This window comes from Hemiscyllium ocellatum, chromosome 16 (genome assembly GCF_020745735.1).
Source record: "Hemiscyllium ocellatum isolate sHemOce1 chromosome 16, sHemOce1.pat.X.cur, whole genome shotgun sequence".
Classification (NCBI taxonomy): Eukaryota; Metazoa; Chordata; class Chondrichthyes; order Orectolobiformes; family Hemiscylliidae; genus Hemiscyllium; species Hemiscyllium ocellatum.
Window position 1 is genome coordinate 83,918,075 of NC_083416.1, and position 20,048 is coordinate 83,938,122.

Consider the following 20,048-nt stretch of genomic DNA (forward strand, 5'->3'; position numbering starts at 1 on the left):
CAATTAGGTTTAAATTCCACCATTCAGGGATTTGAACCCAGGGACCCATAGACATAACACAGGTAATGACATTAGTAATCTAACAATAATACCACTAGGTCATCACTGCCCCATGAATGAGTCTAATTATACACATGATGTGGACTGGGTTGGACATGGTCAAAAATCACACAATGCAAGGTTGTAGATTATTTGAAGACACTAACTTTCTCAGTGCTGCCCTCCAAAGGCTGGTGTTTTCAAACAAACCAGTTGGACTACAGCCTGGTGATGTGTGATTTTTGTGTTTAGTCTACAAAAGGGCTAGAACATCCTAAGGTCGCTGGTTCGTTTCCGTCTCGAAGGATGTTCCTTTTGCCTAAGGCCATACTAGTCTGAAAATGCCCGATCTTGTCTGATCTTGGAAGCTAAGCAGATTCAGGTCTAGTTAGTACTTGGATGGGAGACCGCCTGGGAATACCAAGTGCAGTAGGCTCTGGGTGGCATGGTGGCTCAATGGTTAGCATAGCTGCCTCATAGCACCAGGGTCCCAGGTTCGATTCCTGTCTGTGTGGAGTTTGCACGTTCTCCCTGTGTCTGTGTGCTCCAGTTTTCTCCCACAGTCCAAAGATGTGCAGGTTAGATGAATAGGCCATGCTAAATTGCCCATAGTGTTGGGTGCATTAGTCAGAGGGAAGTGGGTCTGGGTGGGCTACTCTTCGGAGGGTCAGTGTGGACTGTTTCCACACTGTAGGTAATTTAATACACAAGGAACTAAAGTGTTTCTTTCTGAAATGTTAACTGCATTCGAAATAAGGGTAAGAGTGGGCTTTGCGCCAGTTTTGCTATTCAAGAAGAAAATGCCTGATCTTGCATCTTAAATGGAACTTCCCACACAAATTGCAGATCCCTTTAGTTCCTTGGCATCCAGAAAGGTATTCATCTCTGACTTGTTCTGTATATGATTCTTGGATTTTTCATCACAGTGTGCCTACTTGGCAATACTTAAGTATCATATGGACTTCCCTCCCATTCCCAAGGCAATTGCCTTCATACATGGCTTTGCAATCCAAAAGCTAACAAGCACCTCCAGCATTTTGACTGCATTATCTAGATGCAAGAGGCCATTTAAGTCTTGCTGGGTTTCATCAGCTGAATACAGATATTTAATGGCAGTATGTTTCTGCCTCAGTGAAATACCACACAAGGTAGACTTTCTCAGATGCTGACTGATGACTCCACATGTTACATAATCTGCCTGGAACTCTTTGGATGCCAAATAAAAGTGACAGAGTTAAAAATCACACAACACCAGGTTATAGTCCAACAGGCCTATTTGGAAGTACAAGCATTTGGAGCACAACTCCTTCAAAGGTGTCATGTGAGTTTTAACTTTGTCCACCCCAGTCCAACAACAGCAACTCCACTTCATGTAAAAGTGCGATTGAGTTTGAATTTTGCTTTTAAATGGAAAACCTAGCTAAGAGCAAAAAGACTCATGGAGCAACTTTCCTTTAGGGTTCCAAATAACAACAGCAATGTAAGGAAAGTGATGGTCTAGTGGTATGTTGCTAGACTATTAACCCAAACGCCCAGGTAATGTTCCAGAGACCCGGGCTTGAATTCTCCCACAGCAGATGATGAAAGTTGAGTTCAGTAAAACTCCGGAGTTGGGAGTCTAAAGATGAACATGAGCTATTGTCAATTATCGGGAGGAACCCGTCTAGTTCATTAATAACATTCAAAAGCACTTTAGGGAAGGAAACTGCCGTCCTTATTTGGTCTGGTCCATGTGACTCCAGACCCACAGCAGTAGAGTTGGCTCTTAATTGCTCTCTGGGTAATTGGAATGTGCAATGAATCATGAATGTTTTTTTTTAAAAAAGCATATTGCATTGAAGTTGCATGATCTAAAATATTAATTATTCTTGTCAGCTATATATGAGTGTTTGTGAATTGGGGAAATTTATGAAAGGAACAGTTTTCAAAGCAAAGGTTAGAAACTAGAACATTGTATTTGAGAAGAATAGAGAGTGCTTTTTGTGAGACACAGTCACCAAAGCTTTCACAGAGAGGATACGTGACTAAGCTCTTGGAGTAATGAAACTATACATTTTTGAACTAATATTCTGAAACAATAAAGCCAGAGAGGACAGAAGGAAAGGACCCTTATCTTTCCTTCTCTTGCTTTGAATGTCTCCCATCAAAGCTGAGACTTTAGTGTTTGTTTGAAGGAGCAGCAGAAGTCTTTTTTTCAGCAAATTGGGATTTTTGAAAGTGGAATTTCAAATCAACTCCACCGACAACAAGAAAACAAGAGGGATTACTCTGGACACAACTGCACAATCATTGTTCCAGGAACAAGCTCAGGTACCAGTAGTTCCTGGAGGAAAATTCGTACTTCAGATGGGGACAAAACTCTGGACAATTCACTGAGAGGAGATGTGTTCGTGGTTCTGAAGATCATGAGCAGTTTGGATGGAGTCAATATGGAGATGTCGTTCCCAGTAAAAGGACCAGGAAACAGGAGAATCAGATTTTTGAAGTGATTTGCAAGAGAAAAAATGTGAGGCAAGAGATTAATAGTCAGTAATTAGGGTTTGGAATACCTAGAAGTGTGGTGGAGATCAAGGTGGCATTAGGTGACTATTAGGATAGAAATCCTGATAAGGAGATGTGGAAAAAGTATGAGCTTGACACATGATGATGATTTGAGGAGCCAGTGCAGGTATGATGGGCTAAATGGCCTTCATCTGTGCCATTGAATGTCTATGTTTCTGGCGTTCTAACAATCTTGGCAGCCATTTCTTTAATGCATTCTTCCTAAAATGTGGTGATGTGAATTGAACACAATCTTTGATCTGATACTAAACTAATACTTTACTAAGTTTGAATGAGGCTTATTTTCCTTTTTAATTGATTCCTTCAATGAAAGGCAAGAATCTTATCTTCCTATAAACAAAACGACCCTGCCACCTCTGACAATTTGAGCACATTTGTCTTGGTGCCTCACTGTTCCTGCATCACAACATTATCAAACACGACCCCCTCCCCCCCCCAACCCCCACTCTGATCATACTTTCTTCAACACTCTTCTGTCAGGCAGAAGATGTGAAAGTTTGAATATATGTATGAGCAGATTCAAGAACAGTTTCTTCCCTGCTGTTATCAGACTTTTTAATCCTGATCTCTCCCTCTGCACTTTCTCTGCGGCTGTAACATTGTTTTCTGCACTCTGTTCTGTTACTCTGATGCAGTTTATGTGGTACAATCTGCCTGTAGAGCACGCAAAACAACACTTTTCACTCCATTGCAGTACTTGTGACAGCAATAAATCAAAGCAAATCAAATCAAAACCAATTGATACTGATGAAGGGTGTGAACCCCAAAAAATAAAATGTTCTGTGTCACTGGTTTATCCTAGTGCTTAGAGGCAGTGGGAATTCAAGAGGTCAAGGTCCCCTATTGGAATGATTCTCTATGTATTCAACTGTATGTATGTCCAGTGGCCATCAGAGACCAGAGATCACAGCAGGGGTCTGGCTGCCTCTGAACCACCAAAGCCGTCTGGAGCCATATGTGTGTATTCCACTCTCAGCCCCAAGTGAAGGTTCTCGCTTTTTGAATAGGACTGCCAGCCCTGAACAGACATCCCATTAACCCACTCCTGTTTCCATTCATATACTTCTTTGCCAGTTAACAAGAGTGTGTAAAGACTAACCACACAACTGTTACTAAAACCTATTAACTACCCCTTTATCAATTAGCATGACATTGAGAACAGTACAGTCACAAGTTTCTGTAAACAGTTTAATATTATCATGGAAGGCAGTGATCTCCAGCTATTGTGAGAGTGAAAAACACATTGTTAACAAGATTAAGATTTGTATTCTGCCCTGTGATGTCAGAATCTTTTGCATCAATTATACTCGAATAAGATATAACAAATGTTATTTACTTGTAACGTTCCCAGACTTATCGGGGAGTGCCTTCACAAGAAGACTACCAGCTTCCCTTGGTGGTATTGGGATTTCTCCCGCGGGTTTCAGAAATAAAGTGTCTGAGATCTGAAGCTGGTGGAGCCTGGAATTGACTTTAACAATACTTTACATTGCCCACCTCATCCTAAAATGTCGAAAAAGGGTGAGAAAACTCCCCTTCCCTTTGAAATAAAGACCAACATTCCATTTGCCTTCCCTATTCCCCACTGACCTTGAATGTTAGCTTTTTGTGATCCATGTTCCCCAATCCCTCCATTCTGTAGTTTTCTGCAGTTTTTTCTCTCACTAGAATATTCATCTCTATTCTTCCCACCAAAGTGCACAACCTTACATTTCTCCACATTATTTTCCATGCAGAGCTGGGCTGAGGAGTGGCAGATGGAGTTCAACCCTGCCAAGTGTGAGGTTTTCCATTTTGGAAGAACAAATAAGAATGCGGAATACAGGGTTAACGGTAGGGTTCTTAGTCAGGTGGAGGAACAGAGGGATCTTGGGATCTATGTACATAGATCTTCGAAAGTTGCCACTCAGGTGGATAGAGCTTGTAAGAAGGCCTATGGTGTATTAGTGTTCATTGGCAGAGGAATTGAATTCAAGAGTCGTGAAGTGATGTTGCAGCTGTACAGGACTTTGGTTAGGCCACATTTGGAGTACTGTGTGCAGTTCTGGTCGCCTCACTTTAGGAAAGATGTGGAAACTTTGGAGAGGGTGCAGAGAAGATTTACCAGGATGTTGCCTGGAATGGAGAATAGGTCGTACGAGGATAGGTTGAGAGTTCTCGGCCTTTTCTCGTTGGAACGGCGAAGGATGAGGGGTGACTTGATAGAGGTTTATAAGATGATCAGAGGAATAGATAGAGTAGACAGTCAGAAACTTTTTCCCCGGGTACAACAGAGTGTTACAAGGGGACATAAATTTAAGGTGAAGGGTGGAAGGTATAGGGGAGATGTCAGGGGTGGGTTCTTTACCCAGAGAGTGGTGGGGGCATGGAATGCGCTGCCCGTGGGAGTGGTAGAGTCAGAATCATTGGCGACCTTTAAGCGGCAATTGGATAGGTACATGGATGGGTGCTTAATCTAGGATAGATGTTCGGCGCAACATCGTGGGCCGAAGGGCCTGTTCTGTGCTGTATTGTTCTATGTTCTATGTTCTATGTTCTATGTAACAGGTTTTTGCTGATTTAATTAACGTGTCTCTAGCCTTCTAGAGATTCCTTATGTCATCCTTACCACTTGCCTTCCCAACTACCTTTGTGTCATCTGCAAACCTGGCAACAGTACATTTGCTTTCTTCAGTCAAGTCTACAAATTGCCTTTCCACCTACTTTTATCCAGCCGAGAGACAGGCAGACCCACATTTCGTATTTCACCTGAACAAAAGAGCACCCAGAACTGCAGCATGAGCTTTATTCCACCCTGATGTGTTAGTCTGAAATCTCTGGAATGGAACCTGACTCCCTGACCTTCTGATTCCAAGGTGGGATTGAAACATTGACAATATTTCAGAGCTTTCAGTCGGGGAAGTGAGAAAATTAGGGCTGAATAGAAGAATCCTACTGCCTGTGTTAAGCTGAGGGCCTTTCCTGTGCTATGTCAGTGAATCACGTATGGATTTTATCCTGTACAATGAAAACTGACAGAGCTAAACAATATCATTATTAAACAATTGCTGCCATAACATTATTTGCTGCAAAGTTATCAAATTAACCGAATAACATTGTGGCTGCAGATTATAGAAAATCTATATTGTCATAAAGTTGCAATCTACCCAAGCATGAAGTCTGAAAACACGATGAATATCGTACAGTGCAATTGACATGTTAGCCAGCATCCTACGTTAATTGTTCCAGTTATGGTAACCTTGGACTTATATTGGTTCATTATTCCTGAAAATTTGTGCACCTGATATCCATTACTGGTTGCTGCAAATGTGGTATATTGCAAATAATGTATAATTACTGTGCAACAGTCACACGTGTATTTGAGTCAAACAGCATTTATTGTAAATTAATGTAGCTTCACCAGCACAATTGCATTGGGCTCTGATTAACACGTGATTTGTGTTGGATAGAAGAAATCAATGTTTAAAGAAACTGGAATTTTGTGAAGGTAACAGAGCAAGTCACAAATTTCAAAAGAAGGTAACGCCAATGGTAACCTTGCATTTACAGTACACCTTTTACAATGTCAGGACATCATAAAGTTCCTTTCAGCCTATTAAACAGGTTTGAAATATAATAACTCATTTCAATATAAGAAATGCAGCAGCCAATTTGTTCACAACAAACTCCCAGAAGCAGCAAGGTAAAGATAAAGTCACCATAGTCTGATTGCCTTATTGGAGACAGGTGATGAGTTTACCCTGAGAGTGACCAGTCCTTGGGTGAGAAGTAGTGAAAACAGGGCTACAGTACAGGATTTAAGCCTGAACTGTTAGCATCTCTCTGCATTGCAAACCAGCCATCCAGCCAATAGACATCTTTCCAGCGGTCTAATAATAAATAGATAGCATTGTTTGAGAGTTATGTGTTGGGTAGGTCTCCAGAATCAGAGAGTAGATTAATTTAATGCATCATTCAAAAGACACCACACCTTCAATCTTCCCATGGTGCAGTCTATATTTAATAGGGGTGATGGGTGACCATTCCATACCCTTGGGAGCTGGTGAGTGAGTTGTGTTATGTCTTCTATAAACATCCACCCAATGAATGTCCATTCAGGTGAGTAACTGGAGGGTAATGAGCATTCCCAGGGCCAGGACTCTGACTCACTGAGGGTTAATGACTAGCTCTTTGCTATGATCTGCTTGCAATGCACACAAAACAAAACTTTTCACTGTACCTAGGTACATGTGACAATAATGAATCAATGTTACCAGCAGTGTGCCACGAGGATCGGTGCTGGGTCAGCTGCTTTTTGTCATTTATATAAATGACCTGGACGTGAACACAGGAGGTATAGTTAGTAAGTTAGCAGATGACACCAAAATTAGAGATATCATGGATAGCCGAGAAGGGTACCTCAGAGTGCAACGAGACTTTGATCAGATGGGCTGATAGACCAAAGAGTGACAGATGGAGCTTAATTTAGTTAAATGTGAGGCAAATCAGGGCAGGACTTACAGACTTAATGGTAAGGTCCTGGGGAGTGTTGCTGACCAAAAATACCTTGGAGTGCAGGTTCACAGTTCCTTGGAAGTAGAGTTACAGGTAGACAGGGTAGTGAAGAAGATGATTGCTATGTTTCCTTTATTGGTGAATGCATTGAATTGGTGTGTCATGTCATGGATGAACAGAATGTTAGTTAAGCCATTTTTGAAATATTGTATGCAATTCTGGCCTCCCTGCTTTAAAAAGATGTTGTGAAACTTGAAAAGGTTATTGCTGGGATCAGAGCATTTGTGCTGAAGGGAGAAGCTTAATGGATAGGGGATATATTCCCTGGAGCATCAGAGGCTGAGGGGTGACCTTATAGAGGTTTATAAAATCATGAGGAACATGGATAAGATAAATAGACAAGGTCTTTACCCGGGTTGGGGGAGTCCAGAAGAGGGTATACTTTTAAGGTGAGAGGGGAAAGATTTAAAAGGAACCTCAGGGTCAACTTTCATGCAGAGGTTGGTGTGTGTATGGAATGAGCTGCCAGAGGAAGTGGTGGAGGCTGGTACATTTACAACATTTAAAAGGCATCTGGATGGGTATATGAATAGGAAGGGTTTAGAGGGATATGGGCCAAATGCTGGCAAATGGGACTAGATTAATTTTGGATATCTGGTTGGCATGGACGAGTTGGATCGGCTATGAATCTATGACTAAATAAAATAAAAAATTCTGTACATGACAACTGTTAGCAGCGAGGCTGTGACCTGTTGCTAGTTAGATACCTGGGAGAGGTCTCTGATTGAGGAGGGGTCCCAGGGACAGCGATGATGGGAGGGACACATAGATTGATTAGGGGCGATCACTGAGGGTGGGGAAGCTTGCCCCCAGGATATCACGTTTCTGATGCTGGTTCCTTTGATCAGGCATTGATACGCTCCATTTCCCATTCCTCCACACCTTCCCCATTACCCAGGCAACCTGTGAGCAAATCCGCATGACTCACTTGTCATGCAAGAGTGAGTCCCCGTCCCAAGGCTGCTCTCAGTGCCAGCGAGATTGGACATTTATTTTCCAACTGAAGGTTGTAATTGGCAGTGAGACAGGAAGATCATCCACAGGGCTCTCCATCAGGAATGTAATCGGGCTGAGGCTGGAATGTGTTGGGGCACATACACACCATCCTTCAATGTCACCAACCACCAAACTTGCCAAGAGCTTTACAAGAAACTCCATCAATCTCAGGGAATATGTAGCACAGCAGCAGAACGTTATAGCAGAGCACTAGCTCTCCAGCTTCCCATGCTAGGCCTGGTGAAGGTAGAGAAAAACACTCCAGCTCTCTGAGTCGACACATGCTGGCTGAGAAGGGGGGCAGGGGGAGAAATCTCATTGAAATTGATAGAATACTGAGAGGCCTGAACAGAGTGAACATGGAGAAGATGTTTTCAGTAGTAGGAGAGTCTAGGACCTGAGGGCACAGCCTCAGAGTGAAGGGATGACCCTGAAATGAGGAGGAATTTCTTCAGCCATTGAATCTATGGAACTCATTGCCCACGGAAGGCAGTGGAAGCCAAGCCATTGAGTGCATTCAAGACAGAGATAGATAGGTTATTGATTGATAAGGGGATCAAGGGTTATGGGGAGAAGGCCAGAGAATGGGGTTGGGAAACATATCAGCCATGATCGAACATCAGAGCAGACTCAATGGGACAAATGGCCTAATTGTGCTCCAATATCTAATGACCTTATATAATAAATGTAAATATTATCCTGATGACAGATCACATTCAATAAGAATAGTCTCTTCAATGGTTAGTCAATATTTGATAACAGGCGTTCTGAGATTCATGGAATCCCTCCAGTGAAAATAGAGGACTTTTGGCCCATCATGTCTTTACCGATCCTCTGAACAGCATCCCACTCAGACCCACCTTGTCCCCATTACCCCGCTTTTACCATGACCAATTCACTTAACCTACACATCCCTGGATACCATGGACAATTTACCATGGCTGAAAATGTGTTGCTGGTTAAAGCACAGCAGGTCAGGCAGCATCCAAGGAACAGGAAATTTGACGTTTCGGGCAAAAGCCCTTCATCAGGAATGAGGAAAATATGTCCAGCAGGCTAAGATAAAAGGTCGGGAGGAGGGACTTGGGGGAGGGGCGATGGAGATGTGATAGGTGGAAGGAGGTCAAGGGGAGGGTGATAGGCCGGAGTGGGGTGGGGGCGGAGAGGTCAGGAAGAAGATTGCAGGTTAGGAGGGCGGTGCTGAGTTCGAGGGAATTGACTGAAACAAGGTGGGGGGAGGGGAAATGAGGAAACTGGAGAAATCTGAGTTCATCCCTTGTGGTCAATCCACTTAACCTACACATGTTTGGACTGTGGGAGAAAACTGAAACACCAGAGGAAACCCACACAGACACAGGGAGAATGTACAAACTCCACACAGACAGTCATCCAAGGCTGGATTTGAACCCAGGTGCCTGGCACTGTGAGACAGCAGTGCTATGCTAACCACTGAACTGCCCCTTGTATAATCACTCCTGCTGCCCACAAGGTTATTGTATGAAAACAGAAGGGTGACTGACACTTCTGGGGTCCTTACACCATCACCCCCACCCCAAAACATGGGGAAGAAGCAATTAATCTTTTGCACCATTGACACTGATTTATTTGTCAAAAACAACGCAAACATTGGCACAAAGCAGCAAGCTAATTAAGCAGTGATAGATGTAAGTATCCTGTCAACCTATGCATAATTAAACGCCGACAATTGTTTACTTCTGGCTGTTTTTAGCTGACACAAGTATACTCGTAACATTGATAATTACTGTCCGTGAGATTTCCCATTGTGTGACACATCTGGGTACAAAGCTTTTGGAACAGGCAATTGGTCAAACACTTGACAGGAGTAAGTGTGTAGAGCTACAGGAACAGGGTGAAGAAGTGGGAATGACTGGACTCCCCTCCCAAAAATCATTTGGACATAATATTATTGCTCAAGGAGTCCACTCTTTACTGGGATGAACTCCACCACAGGGACTGCTCTCCCCTTCCCTTCCTACCTCGTACCTCAGTTAAATGGCCATCCAAACAATCTGAGTTCATGTCATATACAATATAACTCCTCATGTTCTCATTGCTTAGTCCAGTTCAAAGCAGACTTCCACTTCTATAGTGCCTTGCATGACCTCAAGATTTCTCAAAGCAATTTATAGCTAAGGGAGTACTTTATAAAACATTGGGGGCCCATAGATGGTGTGCCTGGAGACAGGAATGGAAATTAATTATGTGGGATAGTGACAGAGTATAAAAACATAGAAGATAGAAGCAAGGGTAGACTATTCCACCCCTCAAGCCTTCCCCACCATTCAACATGCTCATAGCTGATCATTGAGCTCAATACCCAATCCCACCCTCCCTCTACATCCCTCCCTCCCTTTAGTCACGAGTGCTATATCTACCAACTTCTTGACAACACAACGTCCTGGCCTTAACCACTTTATTTGGGAGTGAATTCCACAAAGTCACCACGGTCTGGCTGAAGGCATTTCTCCTCATTTCAGACCCCATAGGACAGTCTATGCTCTAGCTTCTCACTCTGCTGCCAATTGAGGCCCTGATGTATCGCAGGTAAGAGACTCACATGACCCCAGCTGTCATTTCAACTGCAGGCCAGATGGGAGAGAGAGTTGTCCGGCCTAACCGGTTAACCAGAGCAGGCAGGCTGCCAGCTGGGAATGGGAGAGATGAAATTATACATGGTTTTGAAAGAGTTCATGTTGAGCTGTATGAAGCTCCTACCAACCTATTGCTGCCTCTCAGTCTCAGCTGAGATAGAAAGATTGGCCCAATACGGGAGCTGGGTTCCTGTCCTTGTGTGCGAAGTGACTGTGCTGCAGCTTTTGTGTGTTAGTTGCTGGTACACCCTGCAATGCAGGCCTGTGATTCCTAAGAGAGATGCCACGATGGATTTAGGTGTCGAAGAAATGGTGAATACCAATGGCTCTGGACAAGGGGGCATAGCTGGTGCCTGTGGATCATGCCTTGAGATGGTGATTGGTGCCGAGAAAAAGGAAGGTTCTCACGGCTGGTGGTGAGCTGAAGTCTCCAGGTTCCTGCTCAGACTTCCATCTCAATAATTCTTGACATCTAACTTGTCTTGTCAGATGAGAAGCTGTTTATTAAATAAAGTTGAGGTGTTTTGCTGAACAAGTAATAATCTCCGTTAACTCTCAATCCAGTGCTGCCGTGTGAGAATCTAGCCTCACTGCTCAACAGGAGCATTAAAGACGGCATGAGATGTTCCTAATGTTGAGATGAGCCATGATTTTTTGGTCATTTCCGCCATGAATATTTCCATAGCCCACAATACTCAGACCCTGACAAGATTCCACCCAATGACCTCCTGAGAACATGCTAGAACACAATGTTTGTTTAAACTGTTAAACTTAAAATGCAGGTAGGAAGAACTGAGGAATATTGAATCAGCCATGATCCAATGAATGGTAGAGCAGGCTTGAAGGGCTAAATGGCTTACTCCTGTTCCTATTTTTTATGATTTTGGGTTTTTATTTAATTAATTGTTGACATGTCACCCTGAACATTATCTCCATGGAGCTAATTGACCCTTGGTCAAATATATAGGATTCATCACATGACGCTGTCGAAGTTGTCATCCTGTTGTGCCTGTTTTTTGAGATGGAATCTTTGTTCCGTGAATGACAATGTGTTTGTTTCTATGAGGCAGGTCAGGCTCAGAAAATTTAATGGAAGGTCTTTGATCTAAAACATTAACCCTGTTCCTTTCTGACTGCTGACTATTTTCAGTATTTTCCATTTTATTTCCAGAAAATTTGATTTGATCTGTGAACATTTTAAAACAAGAAGGTAATAAATTTGGGAACAGGGAAAAAACATGATCCAAACAACCTGTTCCTTTTTAATGGAATAAATCCACATCCCATTCCCTCACCAGAAGACCTCAGGAAATAAGGCAGAATTAAAACACTTGATTCATTTGTACTGCCATTTAATTAACTCACACTCTTTTCCTCAAACACTTAGTGAGCTTCCCCATAAATACAGCTGGTGCCTATTGGCCACGCCCTGAGATGGTATTTGGTGCTGATCTAAAAGGAAGCTGTTTGCCTGAATTACTCTTTTTGATAGTAATTTCCACTTTCTAACCACTTAGCGGGTGAAGAATTTTCTCTTCATTTCCTAATAGATGTTTCTGTTATTTTTCACAGGTATGTGTTGTCTCCAACTTGGTATGAGGTGAAAAGATATACTGATGACCTTCCATTGTACCCAAGCATCCTTCGCTCAGCATGCCATGATGCAAGGGGACAGAGCTCAGTAAGATGGAGACTGAGAACTTTATACCATTAAGTCACACACCGAGATATCTTGATAACATCATGAGCATGTCCCTGCAAGGTATATATCACATCTGTAGTTGGGTCAATCCCATCACAACGCTGATAGCTTCTATATCAATTTTTTTTTTATTGGCACTTCAGAAATGTCATCATGGATCACAAACTAAACAATGTTAATCTCTGACCCAGAACTGGAAACACACAAACAAATGACTTCTAATGGATGAGATATAGAAGCTCCCATGCAGTCTCTTATGTGAAATAGGAACAAACAGACCATTCAGCCCATCTAGTTTATTCTGCCATATAATAAAGTCACAGCTGATCTTAGCAGGTTCTGAGAAGATTTGTAGCTCAGGTTGAGGTTCTGGATGTAAGTTTGCTCACTGAGCTGGGGGGTTCATCTTCAGATGTTTCGTCACCATATTAGATAACATCAACAGTGAGCTTCCAGATGAAGGAAAGGTCATAGAACCATAGAGTCATAGAGATGTACAGCATGGAAACAAACCCTTCAGTCCAACCCATCCATACCGACCAGATATCCCAACCCAATCTGGTCCCACCTGCCAGTGCCCAGCCCATATCCCTCCAAACCCTTCCTATTCATATACCCATCCAAATGCCTCTTAAATGTTGCAATTGTACCAGCCTCCACCACTTCCTCTGGCATACCACATACCACCCTCTGCGTGAAAAAGTTGCCCCTTAGGTCTCTTTTATGTCTTTCCCCTCTCACCCTAAACCTATGCCCTCTATATTTTTCATCCAGAGGGTGGTGGGAATCTGAAATCCACTGTCTCTCAGGGTGGGCAAGGCAGAAACACTCACAACATTTGTAAGTATTTAGATGTGCACTTGTGAGGCCAAGAGACTCAAGGCTATGGGTCACATGATGGAAAATGGGATTGGAATAGATGGGCATAGGGCATTAGTGAGACCACACCTGGAACTTTGTATCCCATTTAATCTCCTTATCTGAGGAAGGATGTTGTTGCTGTAGAGGGATTACTGTGAAGGTTTCCTAAACTGATTCCTGGGGCGGTAGGCCTGAGGCATAGGGAGAGATTGAATTGATTAGAATTATATTCACTGGAGTGGAGAAGAATAAGGGGGGATCTCACAGAAACTTACGCATTTCGAACAGGACTATGCAGGGTAGATGCAGGAAGGATGTTCTCGATGGTGAGGGAGTCCTGAACCAGGGGTCACAGTTTAAGGATAAAGAGTAAATGTTTGAGGACTGACAGAAGGTAAGATTTCTGCACCCAGCGAGCAGTGAGCCTGTGGAATGCACTACCACAGAAAGTGGATGAGGCCAAAACACTATCTTTTCAAGAAGGAGGTAAATATAGCTCTTGTGGCTAAAGGGATCAAGAGATATAAGGGAAGGGGAGATTAGGATATTGAGCTCGATAATCAGCCATGATCATATCGAAATGTGGAGCAGTCTTGAGGGGTCAAATTCCCTACTCCTGCTCATATCTCAATGTTTCAATGTTTCTACTCTTGATGTTCAGCACAGATATGAAGGGCCAAAGGACCTCTTTCCATTCTGTAAGATTCAAGAACTTCTAACGAAATGTAATTAATTTCTTAATTGTAATATTCTTATCTATGTTGCCTTTTCATACATTCCATGAAATTTCCCAACAATTCAAATACAACGTAAAACTTAAGTTCAGAATATATCAGGTATAGACAGAATAGATCGAGTGAATCCTTAGAAGAGTATAAAGGCAGTAGGAGTATACTTAAGAGGGAAATCAGGAGGGCAAAACGGGGGCATGAGATAGCGTTGGCAAATAGAATTAAGGAGAATCCAAAGGGTTTTACAGGACATTAGGGATAGTAAGGACAAAAGGGTAACTAGGGACAGAACAGAGCCCCTCAAAGATCAGCAAGGTGGCCTTTGTGTGGAGCCACAGAAAATGGGAGAAGATTACTGTGGAAAAGGATATGGAAGATACAGACTGTAGGGAAATAGATGGTGACATGTGTGCAAAGTGTCCAGATTACAGAGGAGGAAGTGCTGGATGTCTTGAAACGGTTAAAGGTGGAAAAATCCCCAGGACCTGATCAGGTGTACCCGAGAACCCTGGGGGAAGCTAGAGAAGTGATTGCTGGGCCTTTTGCTGAGATATTTGTATCATCAATAGTCACAGGTGAGGTGCCGGAAGACTGGAGGTTGGCAAAACGTGATGCCACTGTTTAAGAAGGACGGTAAAGACAAGCCAGGGAACCATAGACCAATGAGCCTGACCTCGGTGGTGGGCAAGTTGTTGGAGGGAATCCTGAGGGACAGGATGTACATGTATTTGAAATGGCAAGGATTGATTAAGGATCGTCAACATGGCTTTGTGCGTGGGAAATCATGTCTCACAAACTTGATTGAGTTTTCTGAAGAATTAACAAAGAAGATTGATGAGGGCAGAGCAGTAGATGTGATCTATATGGACTTCAGAATGGCATTCGACAAGGTTCCCCATGAGAGGCTGATTAGCAAGTTTAGATCTCATTGAATACAGGGAGAACTAGCCATTTGGATACAGAACTGGCTCAAAGGTAGAAGACAGAGGGTTGTTTTTCAGACTGGAGGCCTGTGACCAGTGGAATGCCACAAGGATCGATGCTGGGTCCTCTACTTTTTGTCATTTACATAAATGATTTGGATACGAGCATAAGAGGTACAGTTAGTAAGTTTGCAAATGACACCAAAATTGCAGGTGTAGTGGACAGCAAAAAGGGTTACCTCAGATTACAACAGGATCTGGACCAGATGGGCCAATGGGCTGAGAAGTTGCAGATGGTGTTTAATTCAGATAAATGCGAGGTGCTGCATTTTGGGAAAGCAAATCTTAGCAGGACTTATAGACTTAACGGTAAGGTCCTAGGGAGTGTTGCTGAACAAAGAGACCTTGGAGTTCAGGTTCATAGTTGCAGGTAGATAGGATAGTGAAGAAGGCGTTTGGTATGCTTTCCTTTATTGGTCAGAGTATTGAGTACAGGAGTTGGGAGGTCATGTTGCGGCTGTACAGGACATTGGTTAGGCCACTGTTGGAATATTGCGTGCAATTTTGGTCTCCTTCCTATCGGAAAGATGTTGTGAAACTTGAAAGGGTTCAGAAAAGATTTACAAAGATGCTGCCAGCGTTGGAGGATCTGAGCTACAGGGAGAGGCTGAACAAGCTGGGGCTGTTTTCCCTGGAGCGTCAGAGACTGAGGGGTGACCTTATAAAGGGTTTACAAAATTATGAGAGGCATGGATAGGGTAAATAGATAAAATATTTTCCCTGAGGTCGAGGAGTCCAGAACTAGAGAGCATAGGTTTAGGGTGAGAGGGGAAAGATATAAAAGAGACCTAAGGGGCAACTTTTTCATGCAGAGGGTGGTACATGTATGGAATGAGCTGCCAGACAATGTGGTGGAGGCTGGTACAATTGCAACATTTAAGAGGCATTTGGATGGATTTATGAAGAGAAAGGGTTTGGAGGGATATGGGCCGGGTGCTGGCAGGTGGGACCAGATTGGGTTGGGATATCTGGTCGGTATGGATGGGTTGGACTGAAGGGTTTGTTTCCATGCTGTACATCTCTATGACTCTATGACCCTAATAGACCTTACGCACTCACTATGTACTCTCTGAATAGAGTTGGAAAGTTAGCCAGAGATAACTAATAACAAGTTTACTATAAGGATGGCACAGTGGCTTTGCTGCCTCACAGGACCAGGCACCTGGGTTTGATTCCAGCCTTGGGTGATTGTGTAGAGTTTGCATGTTTTCCTTGTGTCCACCAGGGATTCCTCTGGATGCTCTCGTTTCCTCCCACAGTGCAAAGATGTGCAGGTTAGGTGGTTTGACCATGGGAAATGGAGGGTTACAGTGATGGGATTGTGTCTATTTGAGATGCTCTTCAGAAGGTCAGTGTGGTCTCAACGGGCTGAGAGGACTGCTTCCACACTGTAGGAATTCTATGATTTTAAAATGCTTAAAATAGGGATTTCTTTTGTCTTTGAGACTACATTTAACAACCGGCCGTGATCAGGTATATGCATTGCAGTGAGATGATAATTAGGTACATTTATCCATCATTCAGTAGTGCATACAGCATCCAGAACATTTCTGTAACCTTGGTTGCTTCACCCTTTGAAATCTCACTAAGTCCATTCTACAGCATGTGTAAGTCCCTTAACCCCAGCCCTGCACACTATTAAACATTAAATCAGTTTCACACAGCATAGAAGGACCACAGCAGCAGCAGAATAACCCACGGGGCATCACAAGAATGCAATTAAATGAGTAGATTGATACTTAACTAAGGAAGAAGGCATTCAGTCCAGCGATCAATATCGAGATTATAAAGTTGACTGATAAGGAGCATCTTCAATGAGGAGGCTGAGAAATGGAGAGGTGAGAAGCTTTAAGGATAGAATTCCACAATGAAGTAACCTTCCAATTCATACGCCAGTCCCGTTTCTGCCAATTTGATTAATGTTAACTTTGATGCATGATCACAATCGACCAAGTCAAATCTCTCATTGGTTTCAAAGTTTCCATAATTCATTGATGCAGCTGCTGTTTACTGCTGAACTCGGAAGTTGCTACTTGTGAGCTGATTGACGCAGGTTTCACAGATTCACTGAAAGTAGAACCAGCAAACACAAAAATTAATGGATAACTCAACAGGTCTGACAGCATCTTGGAGGGAGAAAGCAAAATTTTGTCTCCTCAGATGCTGCCAGATGTGCCGAGCAATTCCTGTGTCTTTCAGGTTTCCAGCATCAGCAGTTCCTTGTTTTACTTATTAGCCTGGCCAAAACAAAATCAAAACTCTTCCTGTTTTCCACCCACTCATCACTGAAGTCAATCTCATCCTGGGGCAATGCGACTCATCCACAGGCAGCTGCACAGATTCAAAAGATACTTTTTCACTCCATTTGCACAAGATTTAGGGGGAGGATTGTTGGGAACAGTTTCTGACTTGGTAACTCTGCCATCAGCTGATGTCCTCCTGTAAGTGGTTTGGTAGCAAAACGATGGGAGAGGAGAGGATTTCAACCTCTCGAAAAAGGTATTACTCGTGAAAAAGTTGACCTCCAATTTTTTTTTTCAAATCACATGTTCTTAACACCTTGACGTCTACATACAGCGTATGTCCATCTTTAGATATGCAGACCAAAACGACAGACAGTCTGGTCTCCCAGTTGTCCTCTACAATTGTAGCATGATTTCTATATTCCTGAAAATCAATCCCTTTGCAATGAAGGCCAATAACCAATTTGTCTAATTACTTGCTGAGCCTGCATGCTAACTTTCAGTCTGAATTTTACCCTTTGGCTCAAATCTCTCTTATCCTGACCATTTACAAGTTTCAATCCAGGTAATGTCCTAGAAAAACTCTTTTGCACCCTCTCCAAAACTTCCACACTCTTCGTATAATGTGCATGACCAGAACTGCACGCAATACTCCACACATGGCTTCACTAAGTATTGTACAGATGCACCATGACTTGCCAACTTTTGTACTCAATGCCCTGACTGATAAAACCCAGCATGCTGTATGCCTTCTTTATCATCTTATCCACTTACCTTGCCACTTTCAGGGAGCTATGGGCTTGCATCCCATGATCCCTGTGTTGCAATGCTAAGGGTCCAGCCATTTATAGTATACTTTATTCTTCCATATGACCTCCCAAAATGCATCACCTCACACTTATCCAAATTAAACTCCATCTGCCATTTCTCTGTCCAACTTTCCAGCTGACCTATATCCTGCTGCATCTTTACACAATCTTTCTCATTATTCATAACTCCAATAATTTTGTGTCATTTACAAACTTACTCATCAGACCTGCAACATTTCCAACTACATTTACAAAATATCGTGCAAGGACTGTAACAAACACTACATTGAACAAACAGGCAGAAAACTAGCCACCAAGTTACATGAACACCAACTAGCCACAAAAAGGCATGACCCTCTCTCACTAGTATCCTCATATACAGATGAGGAAGGGCACCACTTGGACTGGGACAACACATCCATCCTAGGACAAGCCAAACAAAAACACACGAGAATTCCTAGAAGCATGGCATTCCAACTGGAACTCTATCAACAAACACATCGTATTAGACCCCGTCAACCATCCACTGAGAAAAGGAACAGGAAGTGACTTCACCACAGGAAATAACATCATCACAGGAAATGACATCACCAAGCCAAAGAAACCCAAACATATAAATAGAAAGCAGGAATTTTCAGCATTGCTTCGCCTGAGGCCCACCGAAGATGTTACCTAGTAGGGTAATGAAACGTCTGGAAATGAACCTTCCAGCTCAGCGAGCAAGCCTGCATCCAAAACCTCAACCTGAGCTACAAATCTTCTCAAAACTCGATTCCAACTACATTATTTAAATTACAAACAGCAGAGGCCCCCTCATTGGTCCTTGAGGAATCATTGCATTTTGTGCCACACAGATTGTTTATTTTTGCAGTTTCCTTTCAAACATCTGCTTTTATTCAGTTGCATTCCTGAAAAGTGCCTTGGCACCATTTAAATATGAAGGTGCTGTAGATATGAAAGATGCTGATGTTATTTAAGGTGATGAAGACTTTGCTGATCACTTTTATTGGACTCTTGATCTTGTTGGTACCTTCCCAAATAAACCCTGCCCATTTTGGTTGATCACAAACCCAGTTCTCCCATGAGTCACTGTGTGGGTAGTTTGATGTCTTCAACGATGCTTTGAGAACATCCCTAAAACATTCCCAGCTTGACACAGCCAGTTAATCATTTAGTGCTGGAATTAGATTAAAACTAAGTAGGAGACTTCAAATATGGTGCAACAGAGAAGTTTGGTTGAATCAGCAGTTTTATTTTAACTTTGAATAATGTTGGTGAGATGAATTCTTTTTTCAAATATATTTTACATTGCAGGAGCCAATAGCTTATGGCAATTTTCACTTTCCTGGAACAGTGTATTCCAAGGGGTTTTAACAATTCAGACCCAATGCTCTTTGCTTAGTTTTGCCGAACAATTGGGATGGGGTTTGTTGCAAGGTTTCAGATATGTTACTCAGTACAGTTTAAAGGTCATTGAAGAACTTATTTGATTATTTAGTTTTAGCAGTCATTGGATGCAAACTTAATAGTATCACTGAATATCAATGAGAATTTAGGAGCGAGTTGGAAAGTTCTCTGCAGTCAAAATTAAATTTAGATTTCCTAAAATTAGTAAGCAGCTAAATGTTAGAATCAGGGTTCAAAAGAGATTTGTGCTTAATGAACAGTTCACTGCAGTTGAGAGTGAGGTATGAAAGCCAACAAGTTGTAACTGTTAGATTTGAGTTCAGAATCAGGGAGAGAATCTCGCTTGGAGCAGCTCACCGTTTGTAGAAGGCTGGAGCTGTGTCCATGAGAGAGTGCTGGAGTTTCCATTATCTAGGGGAACACAGACTCAGGAACACAAGGTGAAGTATCAGCAAAGGAGCAATCATAGAAGTAATCCAGAATGGAGCAACGCATGACTGAGTTCAACCCAAAAATGAGTAATTGGAAACATTTGTGAATTTTTAATTA

At 42.6% G+C, this 20,048-nt stretch overlaps 1 pseudogene; it reads left to right on the plus strand.

Annotated features, from left to right (window-relative positions):
- Positions 1 to 356: 356 nt before the first annotated feature.
- Positions 357 to 475, plus strand: LOC132823560 (5S ribosomal RNA; annotated as a pseudogene).
- The last annotated feature ends 19,573 nt before the right edge of the window (positions 476 to 20,048 follow it).